We start from the raw sequence: 14,214 nt of genomic DNA, 5'->3' as shown, positions 1-14,214 counted from the left end.
CGCAGAAAACGTTCCAAAGTCACGCGAACGATTCCGGTGACGCTCAGATATGTCGTCAGAATTTGTTCCGTTGCATGATGGGTTCCCGTTTAAAAAGAATGGCGTACGGAACGAACTAATGGAACGGTCGTTCGCGAAACGCGCGTGACAACTTTAGAAGCAAATACATCTACGCTAGGCGCTTTCTCCGAACTTTTTCTCCGGTAACAAAAAACTCACTGTCCAAGGTCAGTTTCGTTTTTTCTTTTCATTGCAATATTACTTTTCTCGAAGATAATGGCTGCTTATCGTACGCCTTTAATTACAATTATTGTGTAACACGATTGAACGTTACAAAACGTGCATTGGGTAAATAATTTGAAGGTCGAAATCTTGAGCCTTGATATTATTTCGGTACGTTTAATCGTACGTAAAGTTTTTCAAAATATTTTTCAGTCGATACAATTTATTTGACTCTCTAGAGAAAATTCGTATCACCCAATAAGATAACAATGTTCGGTCGATAAGTGAAACTTCCCCGTCGCGCAAAGTTACGAATATATATTGTGCACAATGTCAAATATTTATATATATATATATATCCGGTGTTTGGGGAAAAATGCAAAACCGTAACGACGGTCGCGTGTAACGCGCAGCGACCATAAGCGTGCAGAGGACGCGTTGTCGAGCGAAGTCAAGGCGAAGAAGGCATTCTCTCGTGGGACCAGCCAGTTGTCACGATCTACATACGTTCGAGTGCTCGATGACCGGGTCTGTCACACGCTCTATCGATAGTCGAAGCCACTTACGCGACGTTTTACCGTCAGCTGACGATACGACACGCGAGGCCTCGCGTTGGTCGACCGGCAGAAGCGACGATTCCGCTCGTGGAAACGCGATTTCGAAGCTACGTGGTGTGCAACGATTGCGTCGATTAATCGACCGTGAGGATACTCGAGCATTTCGAAACGTTTGCTCGAATCCTTCGAGGCGAACTTCGAACTCGACGACTGTTCTAATCCGAATTCCGCGATTATTCGACTGAGCATTGCGACAGATGTGTCGATAGCCAGATTTTCACCAGATGCGTGACGAGCCTAAAACAAATGCAATCGTGCGTGGTCAGAATTACTCGGAAGATTATGTTATCACCGATGATAATGTCAGTTTAAAAAAAAAACTTGGAAAATTGGTTACCTTGTTAGAGTTTTTAATTTCGTCAGATAAAAAACGAAACCGATTCTACTTTTATTCTTTATCGTATACTTTAATTAAAAAGGGAAATATCAGCTTATCGTATCGTATAACAGATATTTCACAGTCACATCGTGTTCCACGATGCGATACAGAATAATTAAATCAGATACAATTTACGAGTCGTATATGTTTTGCAACTATTTCGGATAGAAGTTCCTCTTTAATTTATTACATTATTTCAGATCAGGTGCTCGAAGTTTCGAACCGCATTGGCCACACACGCGATGGTAGCTCGTATTGTATGTACTGGCTGTCGCGCACGTTCCAACTCCATCGATTGATTTCTAATTGTATTGCATGCACTGTCTGTGTATATCTGCAATTTCTAAAGAGTTTCTACCGATGCAGAATACACTATTTTTAGCGACCCAGTGGACAGAAGCGGTAGAATTTAAAGCTGATGACCGAGCAACGCGCCGTGAACTTTCTGTGTGAATTTTGTCACATTACCCATTTTTCGAACTTCTGATCTATATCGATAACACGTTGATTACCAAGTCGATTTTATAATAAAAATTTATCTAGAAACCACTCAAAACTTCTCCATAATTTCCTTCGATGGGTACGTTAATTGAAATTTCAGAACATCTAAATTGCCACATTCGTCTTCGGTTTATTTCCGATCGTAGCGTTTAATCAATCGAACCGAGATTCCGTTGCAAATAGAAAAGGCGAGTTCGATTCGAGATTCGCTGATTTTTCAAGGGGGATTCGGTGCAAAGGGGATCCGATTTCTCGTTCAATGGCAGAAAAGCATTAGGAGGATTCTGGTTTCCCGGTTGAGATAGGACGGGGCTTCTTCGCCATCGTCGACATCTTTGCTCGACCATCGAATTCAATTCGATCCGTGTCGGTCAGCTGATTCTCGCTGTTGGTGCAAGGTGCGTGCGAAATTGGATTTCGTGTCGTTGGTCGGAGAAGTCGAAGGTATAACCGATCCGGTTCTTACCTGAACGTTCGCGAGAAAATACTCTGCGCCCATTTTTGCGTCTTTTTACGGACCCTGGTTTCTTCTGCCGGTTGGCCTTGAATTAATTTATGCCGCGCGATTCGGTTCGGACATTTCTCGGAGTAGGCCATCACGGTCGGTCTTTGACCCAAAATTTGACGCAGATCCGACGACGAAGGGGGACTCGACGTTTCTTCCTCGCCAAGTTATTAAAACATGCAAATATTAAACCATTACTGTCATTTACCGATACGGTTTTAATTCTGAAAAATTTACTATGCGTTTTTTAAGATGCAATTTAAAAAATTTAAAAGTCTCTTTTAACTCGTTTTTATTGCGAGCAGTTCCCGAACAATTCCGCCTTGACCGTGAGCGATTATTTCAAGAGACTAGATCCCTCGATATGATTTTATTTTAGACCACACTACTTGGCACAATGCGTTATTTCACGATGTTGTGAACAGAGGCTCCCCACGACTCGCTTACGCTAATTTTGTTCTCAGGTTCTAGATCGAACAAAGTTGATAATAAGTAAAAATAAAAGTTCTTGCAAAACCAGACTCGGATATTTATTTTACCGACAGTACAAAAGATCACTTTTCTTTCCATGCGCTTTAAAAGGCTTGGTCTTTCGTTTTTTCTTTTTTGTTATCAAAATTCAATTCAAATTCTACAAATAAAAGCAATCTTGTTGTTCTTGGGAACGTTGCGTCCTCAGCGAGAATTTTCTCGAATCGACGATATTAACGCCCGTGTTTTTATCTCGAACGACGAGCCATGTCGCGGATCAAAACGCCAAAAAGTCGATTTCTCCGAATGTTAATCCTCTTTTTTGTTGTTAGCCACTTAAAACGTTATGTTTTCTATATTGTTATTGCAGAACGAGTTTGCGATACGGCCAATGGTATCTGCTCGTAAAAGTCGCCGCGAAAACGTTCTCCTCGAGCGGTATTTTAATAAATCTCGCGGTTCAACGACTTTTATCTTGCTCTCAGAATTCGTGTTTCTCCCAGCGAAAGCTGCGTCCGCTCGATTTATGCGGTTGCACGCGTATCAGAGACTATCGCGCGCGTTTCGAAGGACCTGTCCGTTTCTGTTTGCGTGGATGTTTCGCGCGTTTCGAGCCGTGTATCGTCGAACACCGGGGGATTGATCGCGGTGTCGAACAGATATCTGACAGCTAATGATAACCGTGTATACATTCTTTTCGTACGCGAGACTGGCGTTCGCGGAGGAGGGGCTTCGATAGTGTGTTTGTCACTTTCAGTAGCTCGATAAGTTTGTTTATTGAAGCAGCGATATAAATGTGCAGAAGTTCTTTTTAATTTCTGCATATCTTGCTCGAATTATTTTTATTTGCAATCTTCCGTTTCTCTAAAAAGTTACGAGACTCGTGACGTCTGTCGGTACTTCAGCGTTTTAAAGCTATTTTATTTTCTAATTATTTTTCTCATTCATTTTCGAGGCAGTTATTTAAAGATATTCCAAGATGTTTTTTTTCTTTTTGAAGGGAACTTTTTCAATGATCACCTTTTAAACGAGTTCGCAGACCTGCTAACCAAGGCTGTTCGAGATCCCCAAATACATAAAGAAACGTATATTTGAAAAGGTGCATCTTGTCGGCAAGTTTGACGTCGAAAGTTGGGAGATCGTTCGTTTCTCAGATTTTATCTCGACGGGTTTCTCGAGATTCAGGATTATTTTTAACCCAGACCATCGAATGGATCGTTCTAACCTTTTCAAATTTAATACATTTGTATTGGAGACATCTGTACGCGGACTTTGCTACGAGTCAAATGAAATGCACAACTATGCGCGCGATGACTTAGCAACGAGTTAGATAAAACGCACGAGTATGTTCTTGCGGGCTCTAATGCGTTAAAAATGTCCGTTACGATAAGAATATTGATGCATTGTAAAAGTATGTACTCAGTGATGTCAGAGTTGGCCGCAGAAAATGCAGCAGCTTGTTTGTTGATGGAGACGAACGCGTCCCAACAATTTCCCAGCGTCGCTGAAACCCTTTTCGAAACGATATTTTACGCGAATTTACCAATAAAAACATTTATTTGGCAGAAACGATGATGCACGTATCGCGAGAAACGCGTGCAGGAATGAAGAAGAAATAACGCGTTCTAAAAAACATCGATCGCGTTGCACAAGTACAAATTACGTCAGAATCCGCAACGGAAAGATTTGCAACCCGAAACGCTGCATCATACCGTAAACGACGGATCGAAGATTCAGCGTAACGAGAGTCCATTAAAAAGAAAACGTGGACTCATCGAGTAATCTTTTTCACTCGTTATTTTTTTTTTTTCTTCTCTTTTTTCTTTTCTCTTTTTACGTCGCAATTGCCGCCGCAAATATATTCGCGTATCTCGAACGGAATAACGCGAGATTGCTTACGTGTTTGGATTCACGGCAGGTCTTTTTCTTCTCCACTTTCCAGTCCTTGAGACAAAGGAAAGCGCAGTTGCAACTATTGCGTCTCTCGTCAGCCCTATTTATCGTCTTTCGTGGGCATTTTGCACGCAATTGTTCTCCGTCGACGCGTCCAATCCGCATCAATGTTATTCCGTGATACGGAATTATTTGCGCGACGTCCTCCCCTCCCCTGCCCCACCCCAGTATTTTTAGCGACTACTCGCGTGTGCCTTGCGATTGGGGGAAGGAAACTCGGCTCTGACTTCCATTCCTCCATTCGTTTAGGCAACTTGCTGATAATTATCAGTTCCGTGTTCGAACAGATCGACGAGAATCGTAGATAGCCTGGTTAATTCGGAATGGAAACGTTTGCGACCCTATTTTCAGACGAAGAGGAATTGGTAGTGCCTCGATTATTACGCGAAAATTCGTTGCGTATTATCGACGAATAGAGGGAATATGGTCCTCGTTTGACATGAGGTTACCTCAATTATTGCAGAAGAATTTTTAACCTGAATATTTTCTGTAGTTATCGAGGTGATATTAATTACCTCGCTATATCGCTTTATATTGCAGGAATGGTTTATCGGGAAATCAAGAAAACTGGTACAGTAGTGTTCGAATGATCCGGCATCCGGTTATCCGAGTAACTATAATAGAAGTTGGACAAATTTTTCGACAAATTTTCTGTTGCGAGGGTCAATAGACATACCCCCGAAATCCTACGCACTTTTGAGAAAAAAATTCCTAACCGAAAATGTAATGCGAGGCCGAACACCCTGTGTACAAATAGGCGGTCGCTCGAGCGCTTGTGAGAAAGTCAAGTTGGTGGTCATCTAGCGGCGACTACGAGAAGTGTCACTTAGGGGCTACAGGAGTCTGCAAGACTGTAAAATATGATACTTTTTGTCGATGTACACAAGCTGTGGATTGCAAATTGGTAGTATTTAATAGATCTAGCAAATATATTTATGCAATAAAGAATCAACGACGTTATTTTTTATTTAAGCTCGTAACGTTCGAACGAGTATTAACGTTTCGTTAATTTGATACGCTGTTTGCCATGGTCGTCGACTCGAATACCATCTGCACCGAGTCAGCGCGGTTCTACATGGACCTTCGAGGTTTTCTGCCCTTGAACTCGCTGAGGTCCCTCCGTTCCGCAAATCTCCTTACGTTATCGCGGTGGCACGGAACGCCGGGAACTTTCTGATACACGGAATAGCATCGAGCACGGTGAAAGTGACTGCTCGAGGAAGCGTAGATGGGCAGTAGAGTCGAGTCACCTAACTTTTCTAGCCGGCGAATGATCGATGACCTAATCATCGTGCCGAGTCTTTTATTAATGCAGTTATCCTTAAGCTCAAGGAAGAAAACGGGAAACGAAACGCTGGTATTACTCAGACGTTAATTCTGGCGTTTAATTGTGCCCCGTGGATCGCTGAGAGTATCGATCACGTCTCTTTCCAATAATTTTTAACACGTAGTCTCGTGATCTTCTTTTCTGATTTTTTTTATCATTTTAAAAATTGTACTTCCCCCTCTGGGTGTTCTGTAACTTTGTTGCGTCTGGAAACGTCCATTAAGGTTGAAAACGTTAATGAAAGAAATTTTTTATGACGTCAAAGATAATACTACTCGAAGATGCCGCACAGCTGGACAAATATTTAAGAACAACCGCGTAACGAATATTTGTTAATGACTACGAGTATCGAGGTGACTTCAAATTCGAACGGAGAAAAATACCGTTGCTTCGCGAAAGAAGGAATGGAAAATTTGAGACAGTATTTGATATACTTCGGTAGCACATTACGTAAATACTGTTTAAAATGGATGCTCTGCTAACGAATTACATAAACACAAGTTCGAAACATTTTATCAAAGTTTGTGAAAACGGTGTTCGAAACGAGACTCTCAGCGAATTTAATGAGGCGACGTCTCGTTTTAAAGGACCCTGAATCCAATAATATACAACTTACGGAACCGTAAGAATTGTTTATTTTATGTAACACTTGGTAGCCATTCAAACGTCTATTCAGTGAAATGAGTCAACCTTCTGTGAAATACTATCTGCTATTTCCTGCGTGCCATTTTCTGTTTCCTGTATCTAAGAAATACCAATGTCTGTTTATCCACGAAATCGATCTAACCGAATATTTTATTTCGTATAAATAAAATTTTCTCACGACCGTATCTCATTGTACGCTACTTGCTCCTATCGAATCTATTCCAACTTTTTCCAAAGCACGATCGATGATAAAATACGGATCACTGTTATCTCGCGAGGGTGTGTTATCAATTCAAACACAAATCATGCTCCCTGGTCAGTGTTTGCAAAGGTGCTACAGAAGGAAACGTGAAAATGCAGATCTGGCCGGTGAAACGACGAAAACAGTTTTCTGAAAATCGACCGTGAACTTTGACCGACTCGTTGTTCCTCGGCGTTAGAGCGGGCGTGCATTGTCTACGTGAGTTTCTACTGGAATAATGGAATGCATGACCGTCCGCTGGTTTTTCCTTCTATCTTCCGCGCGTGGAATACGTACGCGGTTTGACGCGTGACGCGGAATGACGCGACTTTAATTTAAAGCAGACAACCTGGCACCGCGTGCGAGTCGGCTCGTGTGTGCTTGTCGCAGCGTTTCTCAAACCGACCCAAAACACCGTCCAACAACTGACAACTGTAAAACAAACAGAAGTCTATATTTTACAAATATTTTATACCCTAAAACATTAATGAAGGAACGTAGATTTGTACTGAATTTTTCAAACCGACAAACACACACACTGTCCAACAACGGACAATAGCGAAAAAAAGTCTATATTTTACAAATATCCCAAAACATTGAAAAGAAACGTAGATTTTTAACCACACATATTTTCACCGAATTTAGAGTACAGGGAAAAATAATTTCAGTGGACAAAGTGTGAATGAAAAATTGTTAAAAGTTAAAAAACAGTTTGTTTTAATCGTGTTTGAACTGAGAACGTTTCCTCGAGGTTGTTCGTAAGTAGGTGAAAGTTGAGAAACACTGTTCTATCGGATGCACGTGCCTCACGGACGCTGGTTTCGCATCCACTAGCGCGCGATTCGTGCGTTTCGCGGTTATTTCCGTCGGCCGTAAAAATTAAAACGTTCCGAAATCTCGAGTGGTGAAACGAGATTTCGGGTACCGTGGTCGCGTGGTACGTTTATTTCATCTGCATTATAAATCTTTTTTTATCGCACGAGTGTTACGCAAACGGTCGATTCGCTCCAAATGTTCGGAAACCTGTCCAGATTTCGGACAAACGAAATCGATTTTCTCGAAATTTGCAATCCCCAAAATGTATTTACGAAACATCGACGACGATTTTAAAGTGTAGTTTGCGTACCTATATTTAAAAACTGCGAATTGTAGAAGTAACGTTTCTGAAACACCGATAGGTAGTATTTCGACGCTTCTGTGGTACAACCAGACGCGTTAATAACTTACGCAAACTAAATAGTTAGAGGTTAATATCTGGAAGCATAGAGTGAAACACGGGACAATGGAGCATTTGTGATCGATTCGACACTTTCTTTTTTTAAATACATTCCTGTGCCAATAATTTCGTGATTCATCTTCGTAACACCGAGCGATATTATTGATTTAGCAATCTGTTTATAACAGTTTTTCACCTATCAATGTATTTTAAAAAAGATAAAATTTGGGGTTGAGGACGAATCGAATCTTCTAAAGAACTTTGAAATTGAAATGTTTCCTGGTAAATTCCAGTAGTATTTTTATTTATTCGCCTGTCGCGATTCCGGGGAACGTTAATTGCGTCGATTGTGCGATCGTTCGAAACGATCGGGCCCGCAGATAAGTGAATCGTCTATGATTCTTCGTGTTAATAATTCATCGATATAATCACTATTATTACCAGCGCGAGAGTTATCTGCGAGTGACACCTGGACGCCGATAGAATTGAACAACTCACCGCTCGGTGAGGTCGATGTTATCTGTGCCCGTGACTTCGTTGTTTGGGGATAATTGGCCGACGAAAGAGCAATTCTTCGAACAGAATTCCCTGGCTTCCAAGTACCGCCAATATATCGTAATCGTGCTCGTAGTTTCACTCGTCGATCACACAAAATCTTTGTTTGAAATTTCAATTTTAGATTTTCGATTTCAACTTCCGATCGCGCGTACCGTTGGATCTTTAAATTTTTATTCGGATCTCGATCCCCCGGGACTCCACTTTCCCAAACTCGATATTAACTTGGAGGCATTCGAAGTTTCCAACGCCCATCCAACTTCGAACCTTACCGATGTAGTTGAATTCTCGTCAGTTTCAAGATTCGATCGTTTTCCGACTTTCGTTTTCATTCTCGAAAGCAAAGAATGATTAGCCACTCCCAGTTCCAGACAATTTATATCGTTCTTACAATGCGTTCTTAAAGGTTTTACTGCGCAACAAACGATTCGGTACCGCGTTGTTGCTGCATTCGATGAATAATTTTCGCCAGTTTTACTTTCTCCGAGTGCAAAAATTAAATTGCAGAATGCATTCCTTGTTTGGTGCAAGCGGACAATGGCGCATTCATTATAAAGGTCTAAAGTACACACTAGATCGAAACGAATTGCAATACATGCGTCAGTCGCGTGTGCGTTTGTGTTGCGTTTCGTAGAAGTTGGAACAGTGTTGCCGCTGAACATGCAAGTAATTAAAAATTTTCTTTCCTCGATATCGAAGAAAATACACTTAGTAACGCTTTATTAGTCTTAATTTTAACGTAATGACTGTATGTTTTGTCTCAATTTTATACCTTCTTACTTTTTTAATTTATATTATACAAAAATTGTTCTCGACGAGGACTCGAAACGAGATTCATCAGATTCAAACCTATTATTCTCGAAGATTGAACGCTCGACGTTAGAACCAAAACTGACTGCGTCACAGTTTATTGTAATCCTCGTAGCCTAAAGAGGCCACTTTCTTATCGCTTACTGTGCGACAAATGGAGCCAATGAACACGCAAAATGACCGAGAAGAAGCAATAAATAACCAGTCCGAGTTTCCAACTCCTAATACGAGCTGCGGAATCAGCCAATAAGAAAAACAGAAGCGAGTCAGATTATACCCAGGGAGGGAAAAAGAAATTTGATTTAATTGTAAATAGTGGAATTAATTCGTCGCACAGGAGCTTTTCCAGCAGAGTAAAGGTTAAAATGGTTCTTCTGGAATTCGAGAGGGAAAATGGAAGTAAAATAAAAAGCAAGCAACGCGTTCATTATTTATCACCGTTACGCGGTGGTTGGTTGGTACGACGCGTGCACGTGTCTATATTATTCCCTTTCCCGGGCTGGTTTTATTTTCTAACTATTGCAACAGAACGTGGCTAGACGGCCATGCGATTTTCTTAGCAAACGTCGAAGCTCGTTTCGCTATCTTTGCGAGCGCGCACGTATGCACACGACGCAATCGTTCGAAGTGGCTGCAATTTACCAGACACGCTTCCCTCGTGGCTGAATCGCGCTGCTTTTTGCCGCGTACCGTAGAAAATTGTTCCAACTCGCGATTAAGGTAATCGTGTTTATGTCTCCTTTTTTACCCCCCTCTTTTTTCTCTAAATCTATCTTCCATTCTCGCGCGATCGAGACCCGAGAAAACGCCGAGAAACGAAAGCAGAGGAAGGCGTCGATTCGAAAGCTGTCGCGACGATAAATTACCGACGAACTCTGCTCGTCACACTTGACGTCCGTATTGTAATTATAGTTCGAGTCTGATCTAAACGAGGACAAAAAAAATAAAAATTGTGGTTATCCGATTCCTTGGTAGGTGTCATCGAAACTTTGAAAGACATTTATATTTTATATCGAAACATGTATTCGAACATTTTTCCATTGCATTCTGATTTCTTCAAACTCGTTTCTTCATATTTTTTGCCATATATTTTCGTTCTCCAAAATGTTTGGAATTGTTTCATTGAGGTCCCGATTGGTCGAATTACGTAACGAGGATTATGTGGAGCAGATGTAATAAATGGGGTGACTTTATCTAGCTTGAAATGAAATATTTATACTAGCCACCGCGTTGAATACTGTGTTACACCACTTATCGCGTAGTACTTGTTAATCATCTAAATATCAAATGGGGCGATGATTACGCTGTCACTTAAAGGTTATCGAATATAATTGTAGCTATCGAGCTCGTAAGGTTCCTTAGGAAATTTTGGTGCGCAGAAACTTCAGTTTGTTTCGAATTTCTGTCGTGGAAAATAAATTTTTTATTATTCGATGCACAGGTACATTGTGACTCGTGTTTATAGGTTCATAGAAAGGCAGTCATTTATATTTAAAATACCTAATTATAATGTTGGCAGAATTAGTCAATTAGATTCAATATTTTTGTTAAACATCACCAACCGAAACGTCAACGATATATAAGTCAATTTTTTCAGACATTGAGATACTCAAGGGTTAAAATTAATTGGATACACTGGTTCGAGTCTAATTACCAGCATCATTGGGCCGTGTGCAGTACAGAATGGGTTACCACTTGGGGGGTGGAGGGGGGGCACGTATTACTATAGAATTTCTTTTTATACTATTAACACTTCTTAAAGAACTACTTCATAAATACAAGTAAACGCAGTTGTAATAAACAACGTCAGATAAAAATAAATGGGGAAGAAGAGTAACTAAAAGAGAGTAGGGTTTATCTGCTTCGTAACTTTCGAAGGAACAAATTAAAAAGGGGGAATATTAGAAACACCCGATGCCATCTCTAACATAAAATTATTGCTACTCGACGGAGCCGATGGAAATATGCATCGTTGCGTATTACGGGGGAGTTTTAATTACGCAATTCGCAGAAATCTCGGGGAGAAGTAGGTCACAGAATTCCACCTCCGCTCGCCTTTGTTACGATCGAAATGATCGGATCGGCAACGTTCGGCGGAAACGTTCGTCAGCCCCGAACGACAGGTTCCAACAAACACAGAAACGATATTCTGTATATTTCCACGCGCGTGTGTTTACGCGCGCGTACGGTGTAATTGCCTCTCGGCCGAGAGAGGGTGATGTAAGTGCGAGCGTACGCCGACGATATTGTTCTTCGTACGGAGCCCGGGGATTCTTTTTTCTTTTTTTTTTTTCTTCTATGCTGCTTGGAAACGCACCGCGATTTTCCGTGTATCGCTCTCCCACTGTGCGCGATTATACGGCAGCCGTGCGAACGAGGTCGGAATCGCGTCCGCGGCTTTGTTTCGCGCGTTCGTTGCGACCCTTCGGGATTCTACGGGCGCCAAAGAGTTCCGGAATATGTCCGAAGCGAGCGACGTTTCCTTTATTCGACGCCGTTTTGTACCGCGGGGGAAAATTGGTACCGTTTACTGGGCAAGGTTGCTCTGTGAATGCGGATTAGCACTCTCGATACGCGTCGCGAGCCTCTTCGGGCGAAAAGGGCTCGAGTCGACGAGAAATCGTAACGTTGGTGGATTCGAGAATCATATTTCTAGAAATGATAATAGACCGCGGACGTTTATGCGGTAATATGCAGAATATATGCTAAGCACACTGTTGGACGTAAGTATTGGCAAAGTACGTAATTCCGTGGATGAAAAATTTATATAATTGGTGAAAAAATTGTTTACACTACGTGATTTTTGCTTGCTTAAAAATGGAATGAAATTCATAACGTAGAAATCATACGATCGATAAAAATGCGTTTTAAAACGTTGTTTGGTTGATATTTTATACGAAGAAGACTAGGAATCGTTGACTATGTCGCTGTGTTTCTGTTAGCCTATCGTTTCCATGCACCAAGTTTTGAACTTCACCTTCGAGACGGATACGCAGGTGAAACTGAGCTCCGAGATAACTATTTCCAAGAACTTTCTACCTGCAGACGTTTTTCCTTCTCTAATTATCTAATGTTCTAATAACAGTGATCGAAAGACGTTAAGAGTCTAGGATAAGAACACTATTCTGTATTCGTGCAAATGAGTCAGTATTTATTTAATGTTTATTCCGGTTTCAGACTACAAAAATGTGAACTCTGATATAATATATATTCTTCTAAGTTATTCCTTGTATAAATCTAACACGTGTCTCTGTCAACGAAGGGCTAATTTCATCGAAGTTGGATCCAAAATTTCTATTGGTTATTTCCGTGAAAAATTTGGTTGGCTCTGTTCACCTGGGATCGCGATTGTTCGACCGCGATTGCCAGTGCCCCGAGACGCCACCGATTCGACTCAGTCGGTTCTGGCGTTCGATAAAAAAAGCTGCGGTGCATGAAAATTGCAGTGAAAACGCTCGCGCGGTATTTCGCTCGCCGATGAAAACGCGAGCGATATCCATTCTGGCCGTGATCCGTCGACGTTCGTCTCGACAGCCCCGCCAAGTGGAATCGATACGGTGTATTGAATCCATCGGCCCCGTTAGGTCCTTTTATGTAACGCCCGTCAGGATGTTGAGAAAACAGAAAGGAAAGTGTGGAGTGTGTGGGAATGCGCGGTAGCGTTACCGTTTGTTACTTAACCTTTTCGCGCGATTAAGTGGGAACCGGGAATTGGGGGAATAAAGGAACGAAGACGCCAGACTTCGTGACTCTTATTTTTCTACGTTTTTCAATTATCTCGCCTCGTCCCTCTTGCTGTGTCCTTCTCAGAGATACCGAGTTCCGGATACCAAGGTGCGTCGGGAAACCAAATTGGCGCCAGAACAGAATTTTCATATTCTGTTATCGATTCGGTTCCTCGAGGCCGCGAAAAACGGCGCCCAGACTTTGTCCAAGGTCTCACAAAACGCCAGCGATGCACCGCAGAGCGATTCAATAGATAAAAATTCATACAAACTGCATTGGACGAAATTTGGCTCGCGTAATTGAAATAAATCCACTGAAGTAAACGCGAATGAGCCTTTTTTACTTGCGAAACGAGTCAAAAGTAATAAGACGCTTACTCGAGACGAATCATCCACTGATCAAAATTTTTATTTTTATACTTTTCGTAAAAGTAGCATCGATGAATCGACGAGGTTATGCCGAGTAAAACGAGTCCAAACACGACCTAGTTCCGACCACTTTAAATTATACGTTACTCGAATCAGTATTAAAAAATTTTAAATTACGTATAACTAAAAGTTGTCCGAACTAGGTCGTGTTTGGACTCGTTTTACTCGGTAGGACCTCGCCAATCTGTTGGTAATATTCTCGCGAATATATTGCGACAAGTATAATTATTTTAATTGTTATTAATTTTCTGAAATTTTCCCCCACTATTGAAATTGATTTTTTCCTCCCTTGCCAGTTTATGGATCGTTTCCCGAGCATTTTGTTCGTTTTTGCTGCTTGAAACGGCGTCGACGGTGTTCGTTCTCGCGTTAACTCTCTCGAGATGGTTAGCGCGCGGAACGGTTGAATTTTCCGCGACCCCTGGAACTCCCTGATCCACTTTGAAGGCGGACTTTCACGGCACTGATATGCTCGATAAAACGCACGGTCGATGAGAGGAGGTGTGCCGCCGCGGCTGCGAGGAAAGAATATTAATTCCGAGAGAGCGTTTCACCGCGGCTGTACGCGTCGACTGCGAGAGATCGAGAGTATCGTGATTCGATAGTCTGGGAAATCGA

General features: G+C 41.7%; 1 protein-coding gene across 4 annotated transcripts in view; it reads left to right on the top strand.

Annotated features, from left to right (window-relative positions):
- Atg17 (autophagy-related 17) overlaps positions 1-14,214 on the top strand; it is a 63,539-nt gene that overhangs the window by 22,197 nt on the left and 27,128 nt on the right. The gene's annotated exons all lie outside the window — the stretch shown is intronic.

The sequence above is a fragment of the Colletes latitarsis genome, chromosome 11 (assembly GCF_051014445.1).
Source record: "Colletes latitarsis isolate SP2378_abdomen chromosome 11, iyColLati1, whole genome shotgun sequence".
In the NCBI taxonomy this organism is placed as follows: Eukaryota; Metazoa; Arthropoda; class Insecta; order Hymenoptera; family Colletidae; genus Colletes; species Colletes latitarsis.
The sequence above is the reverse complement of the archived record's forward strand: the minus strand, read 5'-3'. Positions and strand labels throughout refer to the sequence as shown.